Source organism: Cervus canadensis, chromosome 16, assembly GCF_019320065.1.
Source record: "Cervus canadensis isolate Bull #8, Minnesota chromosome 16, ASM1932006v1, whole genome shotgun sequence".
Taxonomy (NCBI): domain Eukaryota; kingdom Metazoa; phylum Chordata; class Mammalia; order Artiodactyla; family Cervidae; genus Cervus; species Cervus canadensis.
In genome coordinates this window covers 59,540,836-59,554,011 of record NC_057401.1, presented here as the reverse complement: position 1 = coordinate 59,554,011, position 13,176 = coordinate 59,540,836, and the positions used below count along the sequence as shown (strand labels likewise).

At 45.2% G+C, this 13,176-nt stretch overlaps 1 pseudogene; it reads right to left on the bottom strand.

Moving 5' to 3' along the window:
* Positions 1-10,419: 10,419 nt before the first annotated feature.
* On the bottom strand, positions 10,420-11,197 carry LOC122454447 (annotated as a pseudogene).
* Between the last annotated feature and the right edge of the window lie 1,979 nt (positions 11,198-13,176).

The window sequence follows — 13,176 nt, the reverse complement described above, 5'->3', positions numbered from 1 at the left end:
TCCCTGCTGAGTGTGACGCCTGCCAGAAATGTTGAAGGAAGGGACTTGGTCATGCGTCTTAAACACACTTGTCTTGTGCCCTGAACAGGAACTTTGCCCAGAGCCTCGAACCAGAGACTCCTTTCATCAGCTTCTTATCTTCCAAACATTCCTGGTAATTCTCAGCTATCTCGCGACTGGCCCCACTATTTCTGTCTCCTGTGAGGCAGAGGTTCTCACTTTTAGCGTGACTGGTAAAGTAGAAATCCATACTGCTGAAGAATACCTGATATTTATCAATGTCTATTGAGATTATTTGAAAGATAAATTTAAAATAAGGTAAAATTTCCTTTCCACAATATCTCATGATTTGCATGCAGAAGTGAGCTTTCAAAACCTTTAAAGACATTTTTGAAAATAATTAATGATTATGAACCAGCAATTACTGAATCATATATTGAGAGGAAGACTTCCACTTCACTGTAAGCAGAGACTAACAGAATGTGGTAAAGCAGTTATTACTTCAATAAAAAAAGGAAAAAGGAAAGTAGTGGGAACCCTGCAGGGCAGAGTGCGCCCTTTGGGTCTTCCTACGTGGCTCAGACGGTAAAGAATCTGCCTACAAAGCCTGAGACCTGACTTTAATCCCTGGGGCGTGGTCCCTTCAGGCTGGGGTGGTCCAGGAAGACTTTTTGATGTGCTGGGTTCACCTTGAACTTGGAGGAGGTATTGCAGCTTTGGTGGGGTGGAGTCAAGCTCTCCAGTACCTTATACTTTCTCTGGCACTTCCAGAATTTTCGGCCTCAGACATTTTCAGGTATGTCTAATTCACTCAGCCTCCTGCTGAGCTCTCAATTAAACTACTATATTCTTTAATTACATAGTGTCTTAAACTGTGGCTTTGAATTTAATTGAACTTTTTCATGCTCCTTGCTCCCTAGCCAAACAATTTGTACCAAAAAAAAAAAAATTGAATTAGCAGTCTGAAAAAAATAAAGAAAAAGGAGCTTCCTCGAACCTACATAGTGGCAAGGGCCATATGTCTAGGGCCAATCTCTCAGGCAGATGTTGTACCTGGGGTCAGGGAGCTAAGGCAAGGCTGGGACTGCAGTCTCAGAGCACAGAGGAGGAGGTGAGGCCCACGGATGCTGAGAAACTGAAGGTGAGTATAGAGCCACAGGACGCTCAGGTAGACGCTGCAGCTCCTACGAGGCAGACAAGCAGCTGGAAATCCATGAGCATCTGTGAAAACAGAAGAGAGATGCCTTTGGGAACACAGTATGCAGGCTAAGTTGTGAGTTAAGGAACACGAACAAAGTATCCAACAACAAAGGGCAGAGCTGCCACCAGGGAACTCAGAAGGAATACAAGCAGCAACATCTAGGTCCTCGTTTGCCCAGCGTGGCTCGGTTATGAGTCCAGCCATCACAGAGCATCTGAGCACGATACCACACGGTCTGTCAAGGCAGAGATTCATTCCTAGACTTTCTGCAGGGCAGGGTTTGAGCAGAGAATGAGAAGCTCCGGGTTCCATGAGAAAATTGGTCCATAAGAGGGCAAGGATTCCATCTGTCAATTTTGGTGCCTGTGCATCCTTCCTGACGTGTAGAAAAGGGAAGACAGCCGTGACTGATGCACGAATGACCTGCGGTGGGTTTGCCACGATAGAATATCATGCAAAATGAATTCACTTCTAAGATTAAGTTATAGTAACTGCATGTCAGATTCTTAAAACATATAAATAGAAGCAGTGCAGTTCAGTTCAGTCACTCAGTCCAGTCGTGTCTGACTCTTTGCGACCCCATGGACTGCAGCATGCCAGGCCTCCCTGTCCATCACCAACTCCTGGAGCTTGCTCAGACTCCAGTCCATTAAGTGGTGATGCCATCCAACCATCTCATCCTCTGTCGTCCCCTTCTCCTCCTGCCTTCAATCTTTCTCAGGATCAGAGTCTTTTCAAATGAGTCAGCTCTTCCCATCAGGTGGCCAAAGTGTTGGAGCTTTAGCTTCAGCATCAGTCCTTCCAAAGAGTATTTAGGGCTGATTTCCTTTAGGATTGACTGGCTTAATCTCCTTGCAGTCCAAGGGACTCTCAAGATTCTTCTCCAATACCATAGTTCAAAAGCATGAATTCTTTGGTGGTCAGCTTTCTTTATGGTCCAGCTCTCACATCCATACATGACGACTGGAAAAACCATAGCCTTGACTAGACAGACATTTGTTGGTAATGTCTCTGCTTTATTGTATGCTGTCTAGGTTTGTCATAGCTTTTCTTCCAAGAAGCAAGCATCTTTTAATTTCATGGCTGCAGTCACCATCTGCAGTGATTTTGGAGCCCAAGAAAATAAAGCCTCTCACTGTTTCCATTGTTTCCCCATCTATTTGCCATGAAGTGATGGGATCAGATGCCATGATCCTAGTTTTCTGAATGTTGAGTTTTAAGCCAATTTTTTCACTCTCCTCTTTCACTTTCATGAAGAGGCTCTTCAGTTCTTTGCTTTCTGCCATAAGGGTGGTGTCCCCTGGATATCTGAGGTTATTGATATTTCTCCCTACAATCTTTATTCAGCTTGTGCTTCATCCAGCCCAGCATTTCTCATGATGTACTCTGCATATAAGTTAAATAAGCAGGGTGACAATATATAGCCTTGATGTCCTCCTTTCCCAATTTGGAACCAGTATATTTTTCCATGTCTGGTTCTAAATGTTGCTTCTTGATCTGGCATACAGATTTCTCAGGAGGAAGGTCGGGTGGTCTGGTATTCCCATCTCTTGAAGAATTTCCCACAGTTTGTTGTGATCTACACAGTCAAAGACTTTAGCATAGTCAATGAAGGAGAAGTAGAGGTTTTTCTGGAATTATCTTGCTTTTTCTATAATCAACGGATATTGGCAATTTGAACTCCACTTGTTAGTGTGGTTTTAAAATCAATTCTTCCTCACCCATGACTGCAGGTACCGAGGCTTCCCCAGTGCAAGGCACAGAACAGGTGTGCGTGCCCAGGGAACACCTGCAGAGTCAGTGCTGGGAGTCAGATGTCAGGGGACCCGGGGTCAAGGGGTAACCACCACTGTCCTGCTCTTTCCTACACACCCAATGTTGACCACTCATAATTCATTCTAACTGAAGAAGAAGTGAACCTGCAAGAAAGCAAACAATTGCACATTCAGTAGCTTTAATTTTACATAGCCTGTTAAAAAGTGTTAATTGCTTATACCATCCCATCAGATTGAGTTTTGCATGGATACATCTAAAAAATAAATGTTATCACAAAAGAGATAAATATCCCTTACTAAGAAATGATGATTTGCTCTATTTCCCCAGTCAAGTAATATTTATCAGGAGCATTGATTTAACTAGAGGCTATTGGCAGATACAAATGGATGATGACAGGAAACAAAAAATCACCCTTGGTTGCCATCAGGGGCTTTTTATTTTAATGCAATGCCTTTTGGAATTACTGATGCTCCAGCTACACCTCAAAGATGAATGAGGGGCTCCTGCTAGGTTCAATACATCACCCGTCTGAGTTTAGTTAGCCTGTGTGCTGGAGTCCTTGCTTCTCTGAGCTTAAAAACACCTGGAGCATTTAGGGAAAGTTGCAGAAAAAAAAAAAAAAGTCTAAAGGTTAAAAGGGATGCAAATACTAATACAATTCAACTTAAAGCTTTTAAAGAATTCTTCATTTTAAAGGTTATAATGTAAAGAATTCTCATTCCCCATTTAAGAGAGAAAAAAGCACTACCTCACTGAGGAATTGCAAAGATGCGCCGCTGAGGCTGGAGATGGCATCGAGGAGCAGTATGGAAGGGCTGGAGGCTGTGGGGTACCCCATCTCTGCATGCCATCAGGGCGGGCAGGGGAGGTTCTGGCAGTGGTGATGGTGATGTAGAAAGAAGCGGACGGGTTAAAGAGACCCATGGAAGACAGACTGGATGTCAGTGGGCTACTCAGTAAGAACAGGGCAGGACCACCTAGTGCAAGCCAGTCTGCGTGCTGAGAGACTGAGGCCAGCAGAGAGTTCTCTTTTCCTCTCAACCTGATTAACAGACATCTTAAGAGCTGTAAGGAGAAAATGCTAGAGTGGACAAGAGATTAGATCATAGGATAAGGCTGATACTTAAGGTTATTATTTTTTTCCCCGTGTAAAATGGAAGTAAAAATCTGCCTTGTATAAAGTCATGAATTTCCGCCCGCAGGATCACAACTGCGTCTGCCTGGGGCTTGAGGTGGTAAGGGGACTCCAGGGTCAGGCGTCCTGGAGTCCTGAATGCCGGCTTGTCACATGTGCTCCCGGGGCAGTCATCCCCTGCTCTCACATTCAGCAACCGTGTCTTAGCACCTGTCTCTATCGCACACATTGAGGATTCTTCAGTAGAAAAACCAAACAAAATTAAGAAACAGACTAAGTTAATCAGGCAATTCAGGCCACCATCAAGTGGTCCCATGAAGCACATGACTTGGTTCAGCCACAGAGACTGTGCTGAGGGTCTCAGGGGGTCCTGGGAGCCCCAGGCCAGTGAAGGGGGCACCCTTGGGAGGATGAGGAGCCTGGACTCAGCTGACAGAGTCTGGTCCCCTTGTCCATTCTGGGCTGTTACATTAAAAACCCATATTGGAGCCATCGGCCTAGCCTTGCTGGAGTTAATAATGAGCCTCCACAGACAGAGAGATGTTTGTTTTGTCCCCACCCTCACCGGCAGCAGGATCACTTTGCCTGACATTGAGGGCCACACAATCCTAAAGAATGGAGGGACCTCAGTATTGAGTGGTGGGCATGCCAGGTTTGGGCAGATGGGGGACTGGGTACAGAATCTAGCTTCACCACACTCTAGTCATGTTTTCACTGGGAGGTTACATATCTTCTTTGAGTTCGTACTTTCTGTAAAATACGATCAGTAGTAATATCTACTTCCCAGGTGGCACTAGTGGTAAAGAATCCTGATGAGGCTCATATTCTTTTAGTATTAACTAGTACAGCTGACTTCCAATCAGCTAGTTTCGGTACAACCCGAAAAAGAATAATAAACCTAATACTAGCCCTTTTAACGCCTGCCAATGTAGGAAACATAAAAGACACTGGTCCCACCCCTGGGTTGGGAAGATCCCCTGGAGGAGGGTATGGCAACCCACTCCAGTATTCTTGCTTGGAGACTCCCATGGACAGAGGATCCTGGTGGGCTATAGTCTATGGGGTCGCAAAGAGTTGGACACGACTGAGTGACTGAACAGCAACAAGAAAGTGCTCAATAAACATAATGAGATTGAATCATCCCCAAACCATCCTCCCCACCTCTGGTCCATGGAGAAATTGTCTTCCACGAAATTAGTCTCTGGTGCCAAAACTGTTGGGGACCACTGCCCTATGGGATATTTCAGAACACTGAATGTGATCATGCACACAAAAATGCTTAGCCCAAACTGGCCCACAGGAATGTCTCAGTGAGCATCACCTGGTAAGACTGTCATCACGACTGTCAACCTTGTTATCGTAAGACAACGATGACAATGACAATATAATCACTGCAAACTCGGGGAGAAGCAGAGAGATGGCTTTCTCTAAAATGAGACAAGGTCAAGATTGGGAAAACAATAATTTGTACTTGCTGTTTGTCTTGAAATAACAGAAGACGGCACTTCTCAGGATGCATTTAACCTTCCTGAAGGCCAAGGCAGCAATATTCCTAACTGTCATGGCTTAATGCCGGTGGGTAACTGTTCCCGAGGGTCCATTCTGCTTCCTGAGTAAAGCATGGGGCTTTTTGAGTGAAATTAATATTGCCCACTTTCCAAGGGCTGTGGTGATGCTTTTTCATCTTATCTCATGGATTTCTCTAGGATATTGATCTAAATGCCCTGTTACTTGATAGCTGAAGAAGCCAACAAATGCTACATTAAATAAGCAATTAAACAAACAAGCAAGCTCTGTGCTAGGAGAAAATACTGATGAAAGCTCAACTTGTACAAATAAATAACATTCCTAAATGTCAATAATAAAAGAGCATGCAGCCTCCTTAAACACAAATATGCTACATTTTGAATTGAAATAACTTTTTACAGCTTGGCCCTAACTCTCCTTCCCCACATTCTGTTTTTTCTTTTTTTACGTTAGTTCATACTTTCCTTGCTTTCCTCATTTGAGTGGGTTCCTTTGCTCTGGACCCAGCAGGATTGCTTTACTTAATTTCCACTTATTTCCTAAATTGTATGAAGTGTCTGTCTTCGTCAGTTTTGGCTGCACTGGATCTTCATTGCTGCAGGCGGGCTTTCTCACATTGCAGTGAGTGGGGGCTATTTTCCACTTGCGGTGTGTGGGATTCTCCCTGCAGTGTCTTCTCTCTTTGCAGAACATGGGATCTAGGCACATGGGCTCAGCAGTCATGGGGGGCGGGTTTAGTTGCTCTGTGGCCTGTGGGATCTTCCCCCACCAGGGATGGAACCTGTGTCCCATGCATTGGTAGGTGGATTCTTAACTGCTGGACCACCAGGGAAGCCCTGTAGAAAGTGTCTCTTGAAGGCACACACAGCCTCCTCACTGTAGCTAACTTAACTACACCCACTGTGCCCAACTTCCCATTCATGTGCCCCCGATGCAAACATCTTTCCCCTCATACCTTATTAATCACCACTTGAAAGCTAACTTTAAGTCACCTGGAAGTTTGCACTTAACTCTGGATTTCTAATAATCAATCTCCATTTCCTTTCATCCATTGCTCAAATCGAACATTAATTATTTTCCCCATGTTCCCTCAAAGGGACTTGTGTGTATTCTTTCTTAAGGAGACTATTTGGATAAATGTGTTTGAGCTCATCTCAAATATATAAACAAATGACAAGATCTTTCATTCACCTAATATCTAAGACTCCGTCTGTGAACACCAGCAAGACATTGCTAGTTCCAGAGCCATCTGAGATCGGCTGTAATGCAGCAGCCATGGAATTTGGGGGGACCAGACCTCTCCCAAAAGAAAACTGCAGTTTGCAGTCAAAGATCTCACCTCCTGCCCAACCCCCAGAGCAGCAGAAGCTTCGAGATTAAGAGAAACAAACTTTGCAGGGATAAGGTGCCTCTCACTTGAACATATTTCCCAAATTGCCTCCTTTCTTTTTTCAAACTGTATTTGTATGAATTTTTTACATGCCTGTAGAAGATAACTGTGGACCTCTGTTATCCACATGCATATGCTGGAGTGTGCATACACACACACACACACACACACACACACACCCCAATATCCTCTGATCTTTGTTCCAGACATGGAAGATCAAAGAGTCTCATGGTCCTAAACATTCCTTTCTCACCTTCCGATTCCATTCTGTTCTTCTCCTTTAAAAAATTGTTGAACCTCAGTGGTGACCCTTCCTGGACAAAGGATCTCAGACGACTGAGAGCATGCTCTGTGCAACCACACACACACCAGCTAAAGGTACATGGGAGCCTGACCCTGCTCACCTCGATAGAGCCAGCTCGCTGGTGTGAGGTGTTCACAGACCCACGCACTGACCTGCTGACTATTGTGTTCACCAGGACACAGTCCTGCACCGGGGACAGCCCCGCGCCTGCCTCTCCCAGCCATGCTCGGAAGTGCCATTATGATCCGAGCTCGATCTTGTTAATCCTCCCAGGGTGTAGTTAGCACCGAGTTTCCAAAGATCAAGCTTCTGCAGTTTCCCTATCTGCTCCTCGAGGCTTAACCCCCTTTACAGAGCACAAAGCTTTCCATTCAATAAGCAGAAGTTAATAAGTAAGTGTTAGTCACTCAGTCGTGCCCGACTCTTTGCGACGTCATGGACTGCAGCCCACCAGGCTCCTCTGTCCATGGGATTGTCCAGGCAAGGGTACTGGAGTGGGTCGCCATTTCCTTTGCCAGGGGATCTTCCCAACCCAGGGATCAAACCCGGTCTCCTGCACTGCAGGTAGATTCTTTACCGACTGAGCTCCAAGGTAAGCAATACCATTTAAAATAAAAATATCCTCACAAGAGGCAATGCTATGAATTAAAAGTAGCGCTGAGGCACAATAACTTCACCAAGAGCCCATTTCTCTGTTCAGGTTGATGAGTGAAAACGAAGAAAGGGCTTAGCATGGTGGCCAAGGGAAGAGTTCGCTATTGTCTGCATTTCACAGGCGAACCAGCAGCCCGTGCAGGCCGCTGCTGCGGTTCCAGCCAGCTGACTACGGGCCCACGCTCTCTCTGCTGTAACCAGCTCTGATAAAGGGCACCTCCAGTGGAAGGAAGCCTAATGCCATCCTTTCAATGCTAGTATGGGAGCCACCAGCAGACGTGTGGTCTGCTTAGCCTCCTGGGCTCCCTGCCACCCTGCCCAGCCGGGCCTCAGCATGGGGCGCCAGCTACAGGGGCACTCCCAGGGTCTGGGTCAGCCTCGCGGGGGTGGGTCCCTTCTGTACCCGAGGTCCTAAGCTGCATGACCAGCTGGTGCCCTGGTGCCCAGTAAGCTTGGGAGCCACCCAACGTCTTTCTTGCTTCTTATTCTGTCTCTTCTTTGTGAAGACCGAAATGAGTGTCTGTGATGATGAGCTATCCAATTCTAAAAAACACGCTCAAGACCCCTCCACCTTATAAAGATGTCACGGGCCCCAGCCACACCTATACATGGTCCTCAGCGACATTTACACATGGTCCTCAGAAGCCCCCTTTGAAATGCCATCCATTCTTTGAAGGTATAGAACAGGTACGCTCCACCTGGAATCAAGAGCATCCTCTGGGTTAGTTTTTTAAAGCAGTCCTGTCCATTCATAAATTGTCCTTCCTAAATTCACTCAGCACGGTATTCATCCAAACAGAGCAGATGGATGTGCTTTAAAAAAAAAAAAAAACTACTTAGAAATTAAATCTCCCCTGAAATATAACACCACATAATTGAGTGTCTGTATATGTTGTTTGGAGATAGTAACAAAGAAATGTAAAACAGGATCCCTGAAGCTGGAACAGCTTGTAAAATCTGGTTAAGCCATGTTGAAAAATACTTGAATGCCCCCATTAGAAAACACAGACTATTTATTACTTCCTTTTCTTTAGCCCTACGAGGCATAAGCTCCCTTTTTTTTATATTCCTTTCTCCCCCTCTTCAAAGTGCACTCATTGAACTCTTGGCAATTAGTGTAATTGAAATTTATTGACAATGCGGCCGTCGTGGCGGCCCATTGTCCCCGAGCGTGTGCGGCTCCGAGCAGCTCCACGGCAACACCAGGCAGCCTGGGCCACCGGCTGCCAAGGGTTCCTTTGGGGGTATGAATGTTACTTAGTGATAAGAGCCTTGCGAAACAGGATCCCTGGACCCCATCTCTTGTGGGAGATGGAAATGAAATATGTATTTGGCGGCTGTGGAAAATTAATGTAATTGGCTCCCACATAAAGCTTTGACAAGTTGACCCGTTTGAAATCCAAGGAGGGCTTCTAGCCCCCTATCACTTTATCTCCAACTAACCCCACCCCCCACTCGGTGTCCCCCACCCCAGACCCAATGGAGATGAGATGAAATGGAATTTGGGTTACCGGTGGTTGAACAACTCTTCTGTTGCACACAGTTATTATTTTTGCACATGTAGCTTCAGGGTGAAGGGTGTAGGATGGCTGGATTTTTGCACGCATGGGGCCATGTCGATAGCTCTCAGTTTGGGTTTTCCTTTCACTGGTGAGGCAAAGGTTGGGTTGAGCTGCTTGGAAATGTACCCGGGCACGTGTATATTTAGGCCTGTTTTCTCTGTCAAATGTCCCATATGGTTCTAAAGCATAGATGTGTAACTTGATTACATTTAATTGGACTCATTTAGAGGGCAGTGCAGACTTCCAGTTTTCTCTTCTGAGAGGAGAGATACATTTTTATTTTAATGTGCAGGGATTTAGGCATGTAAAGTTAATAGGAGAGATAGATTTAAACCTCTGCCCATGGAAATGGGCATATAATGTTTTCCCCCAGGGGAGTTTGTCTTAGGAGGAGATTACTATGGTGAATTAATTTTAGCTGCTATCCTGTCTGGCTCCTAATTTCAGATAATATGCTCTTTTGATTTATTTAATAGGACCCTAAAATGCAACACCCCAGAGTTTAAGAGAATATGATGATAAATTGGAGAACTAATCAGAAAGTGTGTGTATATGTTTCTTCTTTGAGAAAATCCTCATGCTGTAGTTAAATGCTGAATTATTTGCATGCATTAGTTTTCACAGGCCCTTCCTGCAGCACCATCTTAACGGTAACCTGGAAACAATGTTAGGGGGTTGTATTGATTCCACATTTGAAAATGGATTGGGTAAGCACTCTGTTAGTTTTTTCTCTCATCGCTGGTAGAATGTGCTTCTCTGATGACAGTTCACTGCATCTATGAGAAATTTGAAGTTGATCTTTCTCCATGATTTTTATTTTTATTTATTTATTTTTACTAGGCAAATCATTTTATTTATCTTTGTCTCAAACTTTATTCTTAGGCTTCTTCAGCTTCATTAGCTGCAAAGAATGAGTTGTATATAAGCAAAAACTGAAAAGAGCTGCAGTGTCCAGGGGCTTAGGCTTAAAAATGTTAGAGATCTAGATTTTATCAGATCCATAAACAAAATTTTAAAAAGCAGTCATAATATAAAATAGCACTCCCAGTAACCTCTTCAAGATTTATCTTCTTCAGAAGTTAACTCAATTCAGTTTGCTTCATTCTTGGAAGCCTCATCAAAATTCTCCACAAGATCTGGAACTTCATCCTCCTCCTCCTCGCCAGTGGCAAGTGGTGCTTTTCCATCCACGCATTGTTTGGGCAGAGCGTCAGCCAGTCTCCTTAAACTGGTCAGGCTGTCGGCACCAAGCTGGTTTAAGATGCTGGGGAGCATTTCTGTCAGTTGCTTTGTCTCACCGTGGCCTGTAATATGGTGAAAGTGTTTGCTGCCAGAGATGCCTGAACTTTAGGGTTGTTAAAGTGGATCACTGTTCCTTGATTTGTGAACATATTCACCTCTTCAATGCCAGAGATATTGTTTACCCCTAACTTCTTTAAAGAGAACTGAAGTTTTTTGTCATCTGCCGTGGCTATTCTATGAACCACCTTCTTCTTTCTGTGAGCAGTTTCTTTCCCACCAATGCGCACTTGTGCCTGCAGTTTGGCGAGTTTCTCCTGGTTCATGATAGTTTCTTTCATCTTGTTGGAGAGGAAATGGGGCCGCGCGGGGTACTAGGGTTGGCGCTCAGGTGGTCTCGGGCAGCCCAGCTGAGGTTAGGCGCACACACGTGGGGCCGCAAGATGGCAGCTCTCTCCATGATTTTTAAAACTTCAAAATGCATCATGGGTGAAGTTTCTGCACTGCAAGCAGTCAGGCATTTGGGCACCGTTCTGAAATTCTTGGACAGCACAGGAAACAAGGGGGCAGGAGTCAGGGGACAGAGGGAGTGGGTTCTGTGGAGGTGCCTGATGTGAACCAGAAACTGCTGACGGGGATACTGGGGCGAAGCTGGGGCGGACGCACGGCTGGAATACATGGGCTTTCCACTCACTAGATGTGAGACACAGGAAGCTGGGAGACATAGGAAGTGGTGAGAGACACAGGAAGCTGGGAGACACAGGAAGTGGTGAGAGACACAGGAAGCTGGGAGACACAGGAAGTGGTGAGAGACACAGGAAGCTGGGAGACACAGGAAGTAGTGAGAGACACGGGCAGCTGGGAGAGATAGGAGGTGTGAGAGACACAGGAAGTGGTGAGAGACAGGAAGACGGGAGACAGAGGAAACTGAGAGACATGGGAAGCTGAGAGACATGGGAAGCTGAGAGACACAAGAGGTGTTGAGACACAGAAAGTGACAAGATAAAGGAAGCTGGGAGACACAGGAGGTGTGAGAGACACAAAAGCTGAGAAAGACAGGAAACTGAGAGATACAAACCAGTCCATCCTAAAGGAAATCAACCCTATATACTCGTTGGAAGGACTGATGCTGAACCTCCAATACTTAGGCCACTTGCTTCGAAGAGCCAACTCTTTGAAATAGACCCTGATGCTGGGAAAGATTGAAGGCAGGATGAGAAGGGGGCAACAGAGGATGAGATAGTTGGATGACATCACTGACTCAATGGAGATGGTGAAGGACAGGGAAGCCTGGCGTGCTGCAGTTCATGGGGTCACAATGTCAAACACAACTTAGCAACTGAGTAACAATTGAGTCCTACAAAAATTGTGACCTCATTCCAATTCTGGCATCTGTGAAGGAATAAATCTCATGACTTTGCTTCCTTAGTGTATGTGAGTGGTAACTGCACCTTCAATCAAAATGACCTGAGATTTTCCCTTCTTCAAGGTGGGAGCTTGGAAGCTGAGGGAGCTGACTGCTAACACCATGTGGGTAGCTTGTGCCTCCTTGTGCAGCTGGTCAGTGTCTGTATGTTCTCAATCTGATTCAGCAACTATGAGCCCCACTCAGCTACAAGACCTTGAGTAGGTCGGAGGCCCCAGACGCTTTGTGACCCAACCGGCTCCTGTGACATGCAGACACTCAAAGCTAAGACAAACAAATAAGTGTGCAGGGAGGTGGACCCTATGCCATCAAGTGAGAAATGAGATGCCGAATGGGTAACACTCAGAAAACCAGGAGATACTGTGAAACCCTTTGGCTGGATAGAACCACTGGAATTCACTAGGAACCATTACTTTAGGAAATTGGTCATTAAGTCAAGAAGCAAAGTATGTTTTATTTCAAACAAGTCTAAAACTGTGGGGACTAATTGTGGTCACTGGAGACAGTGGGAGGACTAGGAGACAGAGCAGTGTGTGTGTGTGTGTGTGTGTGTGTGTGTATGTGTGTGTGTGTGTGAATCCTCTAGATGTGCCCATCAATAGGAAGAAGTTTGAGGAGCCAGATCCTCAGCACAAGCGTCTGTTGAAACTGCAGAGGGCAGCATCTTCTGGGCCACTGAGCTGCATTCTCACAGAACAGCAAGACTCCCCCTGATAAATCAGTCATGCTGTCAGTGGTTTCATAGCTGTCAACCTCACAAAGCAGGTTCCAGCTGAAGTTTTAAGTTAGAAATCAAAACTGGAGAAAAGTTTGGCTAATGAAAGTGAGAAAAAATGGGGGAAAAGAACATTCTCTAAGTCATTACCTAAAGCTGTTTGATAATCCTGAAAAATGCATTTTTATCGAATAATTTACACTATGATATCTGAAAGATACCACTAGGCTATCTGAAAAGTACATCG